The sequence below is a fragment of the Mercenaria mercenaria genome, chromosome 12, assembly GCF_021730395.1.
Source record: "Mercenaria mercenaria strain notata chromosome 12, MADL_Memer_1, whole genome shotgun sequence".
NCBI lineage: Eukaryota > Metazoa > Mollusca > Bivalvia > Venerida > Veneridae > Mercenaria > Mercenaria mercenaria.
The window spans coordinates 16653544-16670063 of NC_069372.1; positions in this window are offsets into that span (position 1 = coordinate 16653544).

Below are 16520 nucleotides of genomic sequence, written 5' to 3' on the forward strand. Positions count from 1 at the left end.
CAAGTTTTGAGATAAAATTTTGGATTTCTCTTAAATTAAAACTGATTTTTCAAAGTGGCCTTTTTTTACAGTTCTGTTGAGAATTTTTTTAAACACCCCGGGGATAAAGCGCCTTTAAGTCTGAGACACTTCAAAATCAAATGTAAAAAAGTTTTTACAGTTTTTATCCTCATTTTTTTTTTATTCGAATTTTAAAATAGTTTAATTTGGATTAACGAAAACATTTCGGGGTGTTTAAACCCCAAAAATTTTAAAAACCCCCCTTAAACCTCTATATTTCCGTAATGGACGGTCCCCTTTTAAAGGACGTACCACTTATTACCAAAGGGGTTTTCAACTGAAATTTTCTGACGAATACGAAAAGTGCAGACCCAAACAACTGACGGTTGAGGCTGATCTTTGGGCCACGGTCGCAAAGGCAAAATTGCTGCCAGCAGCTAAAGGGGTTTAAAATATAACATAATAAACCACCTAAAGGCAAAAAAAATGACTAAGCACCGTAAATTGTTTAAAAATAAAAATTGGACAAAACCCCCGGCCCAGGGCAAAATCCTCCCTTAGGGAAAGTAACTTATTTGTTTCGAAAAATTGTAATGATTGAGTTTCAAAATTGTTTCCATACCATTTGAAAAAGAATTCCAATTTGACAATACCTACAATTTTCCCCCTGAAAAACCACTTTAGCGATAAAAAACAAAAAATTTCACTTTTTTTAAAAAAATTCCTTAAAAATAACAAATCTTTCTTTTGGAATGAAACTTTAAAAAAACTTCCTTTATTTATTTAAACGTTATAAAACGTAAAATAAAGAGAGCTGACGGGTCGCAGGATTGTATTAAACAACGAACGGAAATGTAATTCACTTTAAACCCAATCCAATAAAAAAAAGAAAAGCACGGGCAAGAACATTTTTACGAAAAAAAACCCTTCTCAAATATTTAAAATTTATGGGGGTTTTGGGGCTGTCTCCGTATAAAAAATCCTGACAGCTTCCAAAAACCCCTTCATTTCTTCAAAAAAACGATGTAAACCTTTTGTTCCAATCTATCTAATATAAATTAACAAAGATGTCAATTTTATAAGAGTCAAAATACATTCAGTAAATTTAAAATTTTTTGCGCGTGTCAAAAGTGCACGTTTGAACATGTGTGGGAAAAAACCCTGATTAAATTTTATTGGGGGTTTTCCTTCAATTTTGTTTAAATATGGGGGAAATATAAAACTTTTTAAACAAATTTCAAAAAGTGTTCCAAAAATAAAGATTCAGATAAATAAGTAAAATCAAAAATGCTGGACATTATTTAGAATAAATACTTTTAAAGCAGACAAGTCGTTCGGCTGACATTCTATTTTTATCAAAAAAAGGTAAAGCATGGGGAACATGGTCATTTTGTCAAAATTTTCACGTTTTTCCAAATCTCACACGCATATATACAATTACATTCACCTATATGTTTTTGCTTTAAGTCACCCCACCAACAAGGCATAGTATTGCGACTTTCAGATTTTGATGTTGAAGGAAAACCCTATTGCCCCTCTGGGGACTTTTTTTCAGGGAGAACAGACACTGGGTAAAAACCCCAACGGGGATGGCTTTTTTCTTTCCCCAAGCTATGTTTTGAAACAGGGATTTAGGTCATAACCTTTAAACGGGCCATTGGGTTCAGTTTGATGGCTCCCCCCCCCTAGTTTTTTTCTTATTTACAAAAATATTTTTTTCATTATGGGAAGTAACTCCCCAAGTTGTTTCTACATTGACATTTTTTTTTTGCCTTGGGTCCCAAAAAAGGGGCGTATGGTTCACCATCAGTAAAATTGTGCTATTTTTTAAAGGGTTTTTAAAAAATTCAAAAAAATTTTTCCCGTATTTTATAAAAAATAACCCGCACCCGGGACCCGGCTAAGATTCAGATATTGAAGGGTTATTTTGATGAAAAAAAAATAAAAATTTATTCATCCCTTTAAAATTCATAAAAATAAGAAGATAAATATTAAACTTCATTTTTTACAAAATTTAAAAAAGTAGTACACAGACCCTCCCAAGATAAAAATAGTTGAGCCGGCCCTGGGAAAACCACATAGGGGGGTGCGACCCCATGGATCCGACCAGCCGCGCATCCGCGCAGTGGTCAGGCTCCATGCTGTCCTTTTTAAAGCCTACGGAATTGGGGGAAACTGTTAGCGAAAAAGCATGGAGCCTGACCAACTTCGCGGGTGCGCAGCGGGCTGGGTCCCGCTGGGGCGCAAACCCCCCTATTTGGTTTTCCATGGGACGGTCTTTTTTTTTTAAAAGCTTGTTTTTGACAAACGGAAATTTTTAATCTACGCTAATTTAGAAACGGGCCCCAAAAAAAAGATTGTCACCGAATTATTTTTAAAATGTACAAAGGCTCTGATTGGCCTACTGATGTTTTGTACTTACGAGAAAAATATTTTACTCGACTAATCCTAAAATGTCTGTTTTAAAAATTGATTTATTTTTCGGGAAAAAATGTTTGTTTAAAAAAAGAAAATTTTGTTTTTTTGTTTTTTTTTTTTGTTGTTTTTTTTTTTTTTTTTTTTTTTTTTTTTTTTGTTTTTTTTTTTCAACAGCCCGGCTGAAAAGCAATTTGCCCCCAAATTAACCTTTGGGTCAAAAAATTGGACGCTTTTTTACGATAAAATTTCAATCCAAAAATTTTTCAACAAAATTCAAACAAATAAAATTTAAATTATACAGGGGGATTTTTTTTTATTATTTTACCCTTTATAAGGCCCTTTTCATATAATTTCACTTCAACGCTTTACATACTATATAAAACTGGTATAAAATAAAATAGCAAAATTTATTAATAAATCAGCAAACAGCCATTTAATAAACAATTAACAATGAAATTTTCATATTTGCATGCATAATAAAATAGTATGAAATGGATGAGAGCATGTACAAAGTAAAAAAAATTTTTTTGTTTTGGGGTTTACCCGTTTTTTTAAAATATATCAGTCATGTAAGGTGGGAGTTTAAACCCAACCCGTGTTCCTGGATTCGTACCAGTACAAAAAAGTTCTCCGCAAGTAGCCAACTTCCCCCATGGTTGAGGCGGAGGACTAATGATTTCAACCAATGTCGTTTACATATAGCAGGGGAAAACCCCCAGCCCCAGGATCGAAATCCGACCCCGCGATCGTAGACCGAGCTTTTCCTATTGACTAAAGGGGGGGGTTTATAGAAGTAATGGGGAAGCAAATTAAAAAAACTGTGAACCCCACCAATGATATGTAGCCTCCGAACGTATGCTATCAATATCATGATTTTGGAATAAAATATATGAAAAACAGAAATTGTATTAATAAATTTCTCTTTAAAAATGCTTTGTTTTCATTGGGAGTGTTTTCCTTTCTCAAACGCTTTCAACAAAAAATTTGACAAGTTGAATAATCGAGTAGTAACATTTAATTTTAAACCCTGTTTGGCCTTCCCCTATATATAAGGTACGAAAAAAGTAGGTTACTGTTCCCCTTTCTCAGAATCGAAGACATAAAATATCTTTTCGCCTGCTGGGGTTAAGCTTTACTAGTACCACAAAAGTAGCAACTTTGTATTTTTTAAAAATCTTTGAAAAATAACATCTGTATAAAACCCAAAATTATCTTCATAGAAAGACCTGTTTTTTTTTTTATTTTTTTTTTTGATATTAGAATTTTGTAAATACATTTGACTCCCCATTTTTTTAGATTATTTAAACTTTTATAAATTTGCTTTTTCCCGGGGAAAAATTTTATAAAACTTTGTAAAAAAAACTCTAGTATTCTTTTCCCGTTTTTTTACTTTTTTCCTGCTCAATCATGAGTTTAAAAACAAAACTCACTTCGTTTTAAATCCCATAAAGTTGATTTATACCTCTACCTCGACTTCGAAAAAAAGAATGCCATTAAATTCGTTCCCCCTTTAAGAAAAAAAACGGGCTTGGCAAAAAAGCGGACTTAAGGGCTTCAAATTTTCGACCCCGGACAGAACGGCTTTTACCCGAAGCGACGATACTGGAAAATCAAACATGAATGGATACGCATGACCCACCAAAGCAAAAACGGGAAGGTCGGGATACTGAACCTAAAAAAAAAGTAATTAAAATTTTTTGGCCCCGTCTTCCCACACCCCCAAAAGCCGTTCAATTAAAAAAACCCAATCCCCCTAAAAAACAGTCATTAAAATACGTCAAATAAAAACGTTTCCATTCAAAATTGTAAAAAACCCTTGAGTACCAATATGTTTTGGTAAAAAAGTGCATTTATGTAACGGGGCCCCCTTTAAACCCCCGTTTTTTAAATGTTTTAATTCACCTTTAGGCCGATCGTGAATTAAAAAACCTAACCCATCTGAAACTTAAACGTTTTTGATATTCAGGGAAGTTTACATTTAAAAAGCTTTAAAACTTTAAAAAAAGGGTAAGTAAAACAAACCATGACTTCCCTAAATTTTTTAAACAGTGCCAACTATTGACAAGAAAAAAAAAAGATTTAAAATTTCAAAAGAGATAGATCTCTTTAGCAAATTTTAATTTTAAAACCTTCAAACTTTTTATTATAATTTTGCGCGCCGATTGAAAAATGTTTTTTCGTCGGATTTGATCTGAGTTTTAAACCTTAACTAACAGAGTCCCTAAAAGCAGTTCGGTCGCAAATAAAATTTTCAAATGACCCGGGTAAAGGGGCGAAAAATACAAACCACAAATTTTTCCCTGTCTTAAACGAATGGAACATTTAGCTTTTGCCCAAGGACCGAAAAATGATACCTTTTTTCCTTTTCTTCTTTTTTTTTCGCGACTTTTCACTGCAAACCCCAGCCTCGATGAAACTGTGGTTTTTCCGCGTCCCCCAATGCTTTCCAACATTTCTGGTGGATTAGGTATCTTTCATCAAGCGCAAGTCGCAGGGCATGCCTTTTAATCTCTTAATTATTTTCCGCTTGATCTTCCCACCACATGGCAGTTGGCGACGATGCCAGTTGTATTTCTTTTACATTGGCATTGGCTTGCTGTGCCCGTACCTTTTAATTTTTAGTTTGTAAAAACCGGGTGGCAGTTTTTTGAACTCTTACGTTGAAAAAACGGGTTTTACATCTATTTGTGTTAATGTTGAAATGCGTACAGAAGAAAAATATTTTAAAATATTTATGCCAATAATTTATTGAACAGGGAAAAAGTAGCTATTTTTTTCTAAAACAATTTTTTGAAAGGAACGCTTTTAAATTTTAAATTTTTTTCATTAATAAGGGGGGATCTGGATTGAATTTTTACTTTAAAAAAACTTTTTAATTAAGAATGAACGAAACTTCAACTTTTTCGCAAGAATTTGGGTTTTCCCGAGATTTTTTTCCAGTCGGCAAAACCCAAATGCACACCTCTCCTACCAGTGACTTTCTGCTGGTAAAAACAAATGATTTTGTCTAATTTTATTCGATAAAATTCAAATTTTTTTTGATATCCGTCTTTGTTCCCTTTAAAATTATTTCAATTAAAAAAGTTTTTTTAATGGGAAAGAATTAATGTTTTGCACAATGAGAAAAAATGTTGGTCGGTTTTAAAATCAGATGCTTTCCTTTACGCTTTGTTTAAATTACTATAAAATGTTGCAAGCAGTATTTCGTTACTTTTCTTATTGTAACCTTTTACGATAGCAAAAAAAGAATAACATACCCCTATTGATGAAAAGGTTTAAATAACTTTTGGCGGCAGGCCTTTTTAAAAAGCCCAAACGTTACATCGAACTGGGTATTTCATTCTGCATCCCCAAACTTGACGTTTATACAATTTTCTTTTTAAATATTGGTTTTTGGTTTTAATTACCAAAGTAGCGCTTTAGCTGCATTGCACCGGGGGTTTTAAAAAAAGGGGGCATTACACGAGTCTTTTCCTGGCGCCAAAACCCGAAAGAAAATACATGTCATGTTTTACATACCCCCCGGGTTACATAAGAACCAAATTCTTATAGTAACCTAGAGAAAAGTTTAACATTTTAGGTTGTTTTTTTCTTTCTGGTCTGGGCCAGTGGTCTTTATGTTGAATTTATTTAACGAGTTTGATAAATTAATGGAAAAGGCACAAAAAAATTGTAGGGATATGCTGAGTGTTTTTATATTTAAATTTTTAAACGAGATTAAAAAAAAAAATAAAATGCGAGGCTCGCCGACATTTTAAACAATTTTAATTTAACTCGTTTTAAAAATTTAATGGGAATTCCCAAAAGTTAAAATTTTTTTTATCACTTTAGCTTTTCCCGCCGAACATCAAATATATTAGTTCCTTAAAATATCAAAACTGGTATTATAAAAGTCTCCTATAACCAAACGACATTTTACGTCAAGTTTATACCGTGTAATCTTTTTTAAATGTACTCCCTGACGTCAAAAGTGATAAAATTTTTCACATGTTATTTTTCGTGCGAACATCTAAATTTTTTTTTTTTTAATTTTTTAGACCGATCAAAACGACCCACTCTCCCCATCCTTTAATTATTAAACAATCCTTACTATAAATGTAAAAAACCGTCGTTAAAAAAACCATTACGGGGCCCCCAGAGGATTTCCCCTTTTAAAGGGGGTACGGCCACGCGCCATAATCATAAAGGTAACCGGAACGCAGGCGTTCGACGTTGACGTCGAAGCATTAGCGGGTGAAAAAAGGTTGATCTTTTTTAAAACATTTTTAAAAAAAAAAAAGGCATTTTTTTATAAAAAAAACAGCAAATGATGCTTACAAAGTTAGAAATATTAAAAAAAACAACACCAAAAAAAAAAGCAGGAAAAGGGGGGGGGGCCTTTACACAATTTATAACGGGGCCCCCTGGAAATTTTTACACAGGAGCACGAAACCTCTTATAATAACAATTCGTGCCAAAAAATTTTCCGTTCCATATTGTTTTATGCTTATCGCCCCAAAATTTAGCGCTGGAAATAAAACCCCTAAAAAAAAATGACCATGAGTTTCTACGACAAACACGAAAGGCAGTTTTTTTTAATTTTTTGAAGTGTAATTTTATGCATTTTCATGAATAACTTTTTTTTCAATCCAAACTATCTATATCCAACAAAGTTTACGTATTAACAGAAAATTATTTTTTTTAACATTTCCGAAAATAAAATAAAAGTGGAACTCTAATTATTAAACTGTACAGGCTAAAATGTTATGTCAACAGATTCTAGTGTCCATAAATAAGCACTCAAAAATTTTTAAAAATTTTTTTCCTTTCTGATTGTAGGTAACAGTTTTTACTGGGGAAAAATTGGAGAAAGTGCCTTTGGGTGATAAAGGCCCTGGACCCTACCCCCGCCAGGGCCATTAATTATCAAAGGGCCCCTCTTCCATCTTTTTAAAGTAAAAGTCATACCAAAAAAGTAAAGGGTTTTTTACTCACAAAATCAAACATGTATAAATATTTTTATTTTAAAATCATTATATGAAACATCCAAAAGAAGGGGTTATTACACATTTGGGGGTGAAAGATTTAGAAAAAAATCACGAATGTTTGTTGGAGAAAAGTTTTTAAAGTTTTTCATTTTTTTCAAAATTGTTTTTATACACGGGAAAACGGACGAGAAAAAATATAACGAAAAAACTTCAGGCCCCTATATAAAACAGCCTGGGACTGTTTTTTTTATGCTGATACTAATAATCTTTTGGTTATCAAATGCAATTAATCAAATTTCACATCGCAACCCCAAAATTTTTGTATTTTAAAAAAACTGACACAACCTCGTGAACAAGGGTGCTGGGATTATTTGGGGAAATGTTTTTATTTCATGTCCGAGAGTTCTATTTTTAAATATTTTTCCTGGAAACGCTAAATTCCCAGAGAGTGAAACTAGAAAAAATTGGTATTTAAAAACTGTTCGGTTAACACGACCCAAGTGGGTCAAGGGGGATAATGTGCAAGCGTCTCTAAACACAAAAATTCTTAAATTCAAATTGCGCCCTTTGCTTTTTAATTAATAACTAAAATTTAAAAAGACACCCAAGGCTCCTCTGCTTTTGCTATTTTTTAATTTTTTTTTTTTTTTCGAATACTTTTTGAAGCAAATTTAACCTAAAATTTCAAGGCTTCCCCCTAAGTAGCTCCTAAAAAAAACAGATGTGGAGGGTGTGGGGGGGGGGGTTTTAAACATTTTTTTTTTCTTTTAAGGAATTCAAAAGTAACGAAGCGAAAAAGAATCATCTCCTTTATCTTACCCCATTTTGGGGAATTTAAAAAAGTATATTGTTTTTTTCCCGCTTTCGTTTTTGAAAATTTAATGAAATTTTTTTTAATGAACACAGAAAAGGGTCGCCAAAAACCATTTTTCGAGATTTAGGCAATTTTCCGATCCTATTTAGTTCATTCCACTGAACACCGAAAAAAAGTCATTAAAATTAAATTATAAAAATTTCAAAAAATTTTTTTAAATTAATTAAAATCACTTTCCCCCGACTTTTTTAACCAGACGGAACAACTGGACGTCATCAAAGGGGAAAGTTTTCATGCTATATGCGGACGTCGTTAAAACACGACCCCTTATCACTAAGCAGAGTTAGTAACTTTTGGGCCTTTTCCTTTTTCATAAGTCATAATTTTTAATGGAAAAAATGGACGAATGTAAATAATTTAAAATACGCTATAAGATGTCGACGTAAATAAATTTTTACCCCCTTTATAGAACCAATACTTTGCAGTTAAAATTTTTAAACAAAATTTTTAATTGTATCTATATAGATTAGATGTTTTGTGGGAATTTTAAAATTTCAAAAATTTAGTCTCCCAGTTCATTAAAAAAAGTCAAAAAACAGATCATTTTTAAAACTTTATACAGGCAAATTTTTTGCAAAAATCGGACAGAAAAATTTAAAAAATTTCCAGATATTTCTACAGAAATGCCTGCGTCATAGACCCATCTATCAGCACTGTTATGAAAGTCAAAATCATGTAAATGATATTCAAAAGGGAAAAATTTTTTAAACCGAACTGTACAATCTTTTTTTGGTTATTTTTATGATCTTAGTGTTTTTTTTTAGATCGTGGTTGGATTCTGACAGATAGCACAAAACAGGCAACAAATCATTTAATTTTAAATAATTTTTTCTGTTCAGGACATAAAAAACGATACCGCAAAAAGGAAAAATACAAATTATTGTCAAAAGTTGTCAGTTTTTTAAAAAAAAAAATCTATTTCCATAGAAAACGCCATTATTTTAATTTAAAAAAGTTAAAAAAATTTTAAAAAAAGTACAAGAACAACGGTATTTAAAAATAGATTTTTTTTTTTAGTGAGCCCAACGGGTGCTTCGTTGTTTCATCTATTTTAGTGCATAAGTGCACTTACAGCGTCAAACATAAAGATAGGCCACATTTTTACTTCGAATTTACTAACCATACTATAAAGGGGGAAAATCACGATAAAAGGGCTTGCTTTTTCAAGCCAAATTCACGACGAGCTTTTTTTTTCAAAATTTTCGGCCAAAACCCAACGTCCCCTGGTACTATAAGAAAAACCCAGGCAGCGACCTCGCGATACCATTGGGTCAAAAAAAAACTTTACCATTTCAAAGCAACAAAAAATCAAACGGGAGGAATTAAAATAGGCTGGAAGGAACCATAATTAACGTTATACGTTAAAATTTCTTTGCCGGAAGACGCTCGAAATTTCCCCCACAATTTTTCCTTCTGCTTTTTGGTACAAAATTGTTGTTAAAGAAATAAATGTTGAACTGCCTGAAATGCTTCTAAATCTACATTCTATATCAGGTTGAACTTATATTCATTACTGGTTCTTCCATAAAAAGCATATTATACATTGTAGTTATAAAGCAAAACAGCGGACAGTAGCGGGGGGGGGGGGGGGGGTGGGGGGGGGGGGGGGGGAGCAGTTTGGGAGTTTTCCTCTATATAAATGATATTTGATGACAGTCTCGCATGGATCATACTGTTTAATATATTGGTATCATTGCAATATAAGAAAAGAATATAAATGTTATGAAGCTATTTGCGCATGCATTCAAATGTACGTGTCTATGATCAAATCTTTCAAGCCCTGAATTTGGTTATTGTTAGGTTCTTTTCAATTTAAACATATTTTATTGCATTTATGTAATAATGCTCAACATCATCCCAAATAGACGAGATAATACGAAATGGTTGGTCAACAAGTTCCTACAAAAAATTACGAAATACCATCCAACCTTTGTTTATGCACGAAAGTACATGCAAAAACTTCATTCTGTATACAGAAAGATCCTTATACTGAACATTAAAGCCAGATAAAGTAAGAAAATCATTTAGGCTAAATAGACGAGCCATATTAACGAAGTATAATATTATCGTGACAGATGTATTTATAATATGTGTCTGTCATACCTCATTAAAAATAGAACGGCGCACGTTTGTTTGTCTTAAATGATGTCCTTATTTGTTTAGATTAAACCTTCTTTAAGAATCTTTATGCGTTATCTGTAAACGAGTGAATGGTTGATTTACTCAAAATGAAAATAAACATTCATTTACATTATATTTCATAAAAAATATGTAGATATATGTTCAAATGCATTGTCTTTTAAAGTTTGATAAAAACAAATTGAAGGGCGGTCTTTAGATAAGAACCGTCTTGAGTTTGTTTAGATAATCGGATATTGTTTAATCTTCCGCTAATTGGAAAACTCAGGGCGGAATGATTCGCTAAGCCGAATGAATTATCAAGTGTACAACGGCTCTGATTGGGCTACTAATATAAGAGTTTCAAGAGTTTCAAGAGTTTATTTTATAAACAACCAGAAGGTCATAAGACTCATGAGGCAACATTTACATGATAATATGGTGTACAATTGCACATGAAGTGTTCAATATAAATACAAAGTTGTAATAATATTTCCAAAATACGAAATAGCAATGGCTAATGAAGACAATAGTAGAAAGTTATATCAAAGCTAGCACTGTCATTAATAAAAATCAGCTCAACAGAAAACGTATAGTTTCCCTTAGACCGTATTATAAATTGCACTTGTCATTACTAATAAAATCATACGTTTACATATATATATATATCGTGCATAGTTATTCTTGCATTTTTTATAGAACATGACCATACTAAATATCACAGATCAATAGCGAATCAAGTGATACAATTATTATACAAAGGGAGGGAATGAGCAGACTGAGACTTGAAATTCTGTTCCCCTGTACAACATAATATTCACTTTCATTGCCGGTATGATACACTTACATGGATATATTATAGCATTTTTATACATCTATCTAATTACACAACCGATTTAATTTTGAAATGGTTTTATACAACAACGAAGAAACTTCAGCATTATAAATGTCATTCCCATTAATAAATAGCAATCAAATTGTGCATCCACTGTTGTCTTCCTTGGATAGCTCAAGGTTGACCACTGGAACATCATAATGTTTTGGAACATTTGCTAGTTTAATATACTAAGATATTGATAAGAATAATGTGTCGGTGTCCACTTTAATGTCCATCTTGTCCGAAAAAAAAGTTGACAAGGTTGACAAGTGGATTGCGATCACATGGTTGTTGTATAGAAACTTCCCCTACACATATACGGAAACATGCATGGGACATTAATACTTAAAACTAAGTTACAAATAGATCAGCATGTAATCGAGCTTTAGTAGTATCATGTACTATATTGCTGCATAGTTTGCTGTATGACATATATAAATTTATGATATTGCATAACTTGTTATAACGTAATGTACTGGAATAAATAAGGTAATAATGGTAATTTCCATTTACATACAATAAAAACGGTACGCACCAAACCAAAATGTGTAATAAAAATGATACGATGTATATACGAGTTTAAACCATCGACTACTTTATTCCGAGATATCATTTTACTTGACCCACTCATTATACTGCCGAAAAACGGCAAAATACCCGTTTAAATACGCTGTGTTAATGTTATCACATGTATGGTATGCTGGGCAGATAAAATAACAAAATGAAATTCAAGGGCATGTCGACTTTTTTTAACAGGTAGGCTAACGCATACACGTGTTGTCACGTATTATGGGTGAAATCTTTTTAAAGGTTCATCAATTGAATTCCACATAAAAATCGCTCCACTATGAAGTTATTTTCATTAAGGTTTTATTACTTTAGATTAAAATAATAATTACAGTGTATTAATCTGTTCAACAAAGCTGCATTCATCAGAAAATATTTAAATAGGTGGTATGAAAAAAATGATATGTTGCATGTTCCTATCACACGAAACATTTTTGAGCCGCGCCATGTGAAAACCAACATAGTGGGTTTGCGACCAGCACAGATCCAGACCAGCCTGCGCATCCGCGCAGTCTGGTCAGGATCCATGCTGTTCGCTAACATTTTCTTCAATTCCAATAGGCTTTAAAAGCGAACAGCACAGATCCTGACCAGACTGTGCGGATGTGCAGGCTGGTCTGGATCCATGCTGGTCGCAAACCCACTATGTTGGTTTTCTCATGGCACGGCTCATTTAATAAAAGTTAACACCGAAAGCTTTTTATTCAGCATCCGCTTCTATAAATCAAATGACAAAAAAAAAATGTTTTGACTCTACAGCCCGGCAAATTCGCTGAAATAGACCATTCGTTGCTGCTTTTTTTCTAATCGTTTGTCAGCTCCCCCTCCGACATACCGGTACCTTGTTAATATTTATTATCGCGTGTGCGCATTATTTCCCGCCAAATAATGTTCCAGGCCCTGTGTTTACAACACATTTTTCGGTCTCAGCTGAGTCTGCCTTTGGACTTTTAAAATCAATTTTACTAAAATTTCAAAGTTATATTCAAACTGAGACTGACCATCAGTACTGAATAGTTATTAACATAAAATTAGTTTAAAACATGCTATTTAGATATAAATGACAAATGAGCCATGAGAAAACCAACATAGTGGGTTTGCGACCAGTATGGATCCAGACCAGCCTGCGCATCCGCGCAGTCTGGTTAGGATCCATGCTGTTCGCTAACGATTTGTCTAATTGCAATAGGCTTTGAAAGCAAACAGCATGGATCCTGACCAGACTGTGCGGATGCGCAGGCTGGTCTGGATCCATGCTGGTCGCAAAGCCACTATGTTGGTTTTCTCATGGAGCGGCTCAAATAAAGTTTTATTATCAAATTCAGCTGAAACTGAAAATGGTTTGTGAACACGGGGCCAGAATGGAATAAACTGTGTTGAAATACACATGCTGTATCAGGAATATACATGACGTCAGAATAAAACTTTAAAATTGATTTAAACATTAAAAATGTTAGATATTTCATACTTTTTATTTTCAAGTATTATTAGTAAATGAAGAAAAAACAATAAAAAAGAAACGCAAGATCTGGAGAAAGTTATAATTTAAATTATGAGGTCACTCACCAAATCATTAAATTAATAAACCAATCCTTGTACGATACTTACGTCAGAAAAAAAATGTCTTTATTCAACAAAATTTAATATTAGGCCTACCATTGCATATCTACATTTTATAAGGATATTATGCAAGGTAATCTAGGTCAATTATGTATCAAACAATTACACAACTGTGGTGAAACGCTGTTAATGTACAAGATGAGTAATACCTCTTTTTCAGATATATATCCTCTCCGCACCTGTAACGTAATAAAACGTATTAGCGTCTGATGGCCCTTCACGTTTCCGTAAAATCAACATTTATTACACGAAATTCATTTTGAAAATATTTCTGCAATATCTAGGTCTGCAGCTCTCAAATACGGAAATATCTTACATCCGAGGGATATACTGACACTTTCAGACAACATCAAAAAGGACCTTTTTAGCAATTTGAGGAAGTTCCAAAAATCTCCATATACCCTAGCTCCGTTACGGACCCCTGTGGGATTTGTATTTATTCCGAGTTTAAATATTTTTTTCGTAGATGAAATGCTGGCATGTCGTGTTAAAGCCAAGGTATTTTCAAATCGTTAGAAAAGTGCTGAAATTTGACTCTGTGTTGTCAAAATTGCGAGATTGCATAAAAATGTGCCCGGTGTCCTAAGGATATATATAAAGGCTATGGCGTTCGTAATTCCATATTGATATTTCAAACAGTAGTAGCCTTCTTCAGACAATATATTTCAGGACTTATAAAATTGATTTCACTATCAATATAATTGTTATTTAAGTATTTTTTAATAACCATTTGTTGCACTGTATATGATACTTTAACTGTTTTTTTTTTGACAATCCAGAGTCCAAAATCTGTCTCAATCTTGGCAAATCAGAAGTAGGTGGTGTATGAAATAAATCGTTTATTTCTTTGCCGCATGAATCAATAGTTTTAAAGTGATCGCCTCGTACACTTACACCCGACACTTACATAATGCCATGTATTTTGATTATTTGTAAACGGATTTCGTTCAAAGTTAGAATGTAAATACTTTAACACATTAGACTTACTTCCCAATTGATATAATAGATATAAAACTTAACGAATAAAAAATATGACTGTAAAATCCGAATTGACAAAATGGCATAACTCAAAATTCTAACAATGTGAAAAGTCACTGAATCACAGAACAATTTATACGTCCGAGCTGGGAAGAAGATAGAATTGCTCCAGGTCCGAGTAGTTAATACTTCATGTGTCCTCCCGTGGCTCTTACAACATGTACACATCTCTGCCTCACCGACAGCACGTAGTTGGGGAATATTCCTCCATTCCTGCACAAGAGCCAAAGACTCGGGCAACCTGCAAGGAAAATAACTCAATATTAAAATTTCACGGATACATGTGTTTTATAATTTAATGTGAATTTATTCATTTTGTAAATAATTGTCCTCAAAATATCGTTATATAAATAAGATACGATTTATTTACATGTCTAAGTGAATGTCCGGCTTGCAACATGCCGAATGCACCCCCGCAGTCTTGGATATTCATCCTACCCGTAACAATTTTAATAGCTAAATTATGGGGGTTTTTTTTCAGGGTGAATAGAATTCTATAGAATAACTAAATGAAAAAAAAAATCGATTTTTTTTTGCTTACCAACATTTCCTCGTGCAAAGTGTGGAAATCGTGCACGTACCAGGTGCAAACTTCTGGATCGTCACGGTTGAAAGATTTTATCATTTCTGTACAGCTAATATACGATATAGCCAAATAACTTTATGTAAAGTTTCAAATTAATACATTGAACCATATTCGAGAAAACGGAATTTAAAAAGTGTCGGGTTAGAAATGGCATAGTACTTATGACTACAAAATAAAGGCGATAAAGTGAATAACATATTGTGCCCATTTACAAATATTTGAACAAAGCATACAGCTAGGGTCGACACTCTGTACCCATAAGTTTCTATATTTTATACAGTATTCTCCCTGCTCGACGGAATTGTGTCACAAAATTTTGATATCCGTCTTCAAATCAATTTTAAACTTGATATTGTTGCACCAATGATGTTTATAAGAAAATAAACGTGATTTTTTTTCTTTCAATGCCAAATTACATAGTACATGTAAACTATGACGGATAAGACATCTGATTCCTTTTAGTGGCTTTATACCTTTTTGTAGTCCATTTTTGCTAGAAATAAGCGAGGATTCCGACAGAAAGAAACTAAAACAGGTGCAACACTTCTTCGCTGACAAGTTAAAGTCTATTTGACTGCTTTTAATAGAAGTGAAGTTGGGGCTAAAATTCAGTTGATAAAGAATCTTGGAGAAGACTGCGTGTACACTTGTATAGATGTCAGAGTGAAATGAGACACTCTCTGAAAGTGTTCTCGATACAATCCTTAACCCTTAGCCTGCTGGCGGCAAGTGATTCTGCCTTTGCGACCAGTGCAGACCAAGATCAGCCTGCACATCCGTGCAGTCTGATCATGGTCTACACTGTTTGCAATTCAGTCAGTATCTTTTTGGTAAACACCCCTTTTTACTGTTAATGGTATTGTCCAAAGTGAAAGATGGACAAGTTCATTATAGAAATTTAGCAGGGTAAGGGTTAAACAAAACTCATGCCGTATAACTACATTTGTTATTCCTTAGCTGAAAAAAGTACACACTTATTGGAGTATTGATCAAATATCGTTTGAAGTACCGATTCATAAATTGTGAATTACAACTAAATTTATCCGGCATCCATTTCTAAGAAAGCCCCAGAATAAACAGACAAAGGATTGGAACTTAAGAAGTTTATCATGGATTTGTGTGGATTCGGGAGGATATCAGTCAAAGGGAGATAAAGCTAGCGGATGAATATCAAGCTAACATTCATTATTAAGTCCCGTTACTTTATTAGCTCTCAGGTATTTATTTATTAAAGTAAAAGTTACTCGTTGTTTATGGTGGCATATTCAATGTTAAGGTTCGCGTACAGATTCATGTTAGCTGGATACATATCGAGAAAATTATCTGGATATCTAGTTAACGTTTCTGACTTTTTTTCCAGTGAGATAAAAAAAAATGACAACTTAAAAGTCCCAATTGTGTAAAGTCATTAAAATGCTTTTATGGGCAGTAGTAAAATTCTCAATTTTAAACAAC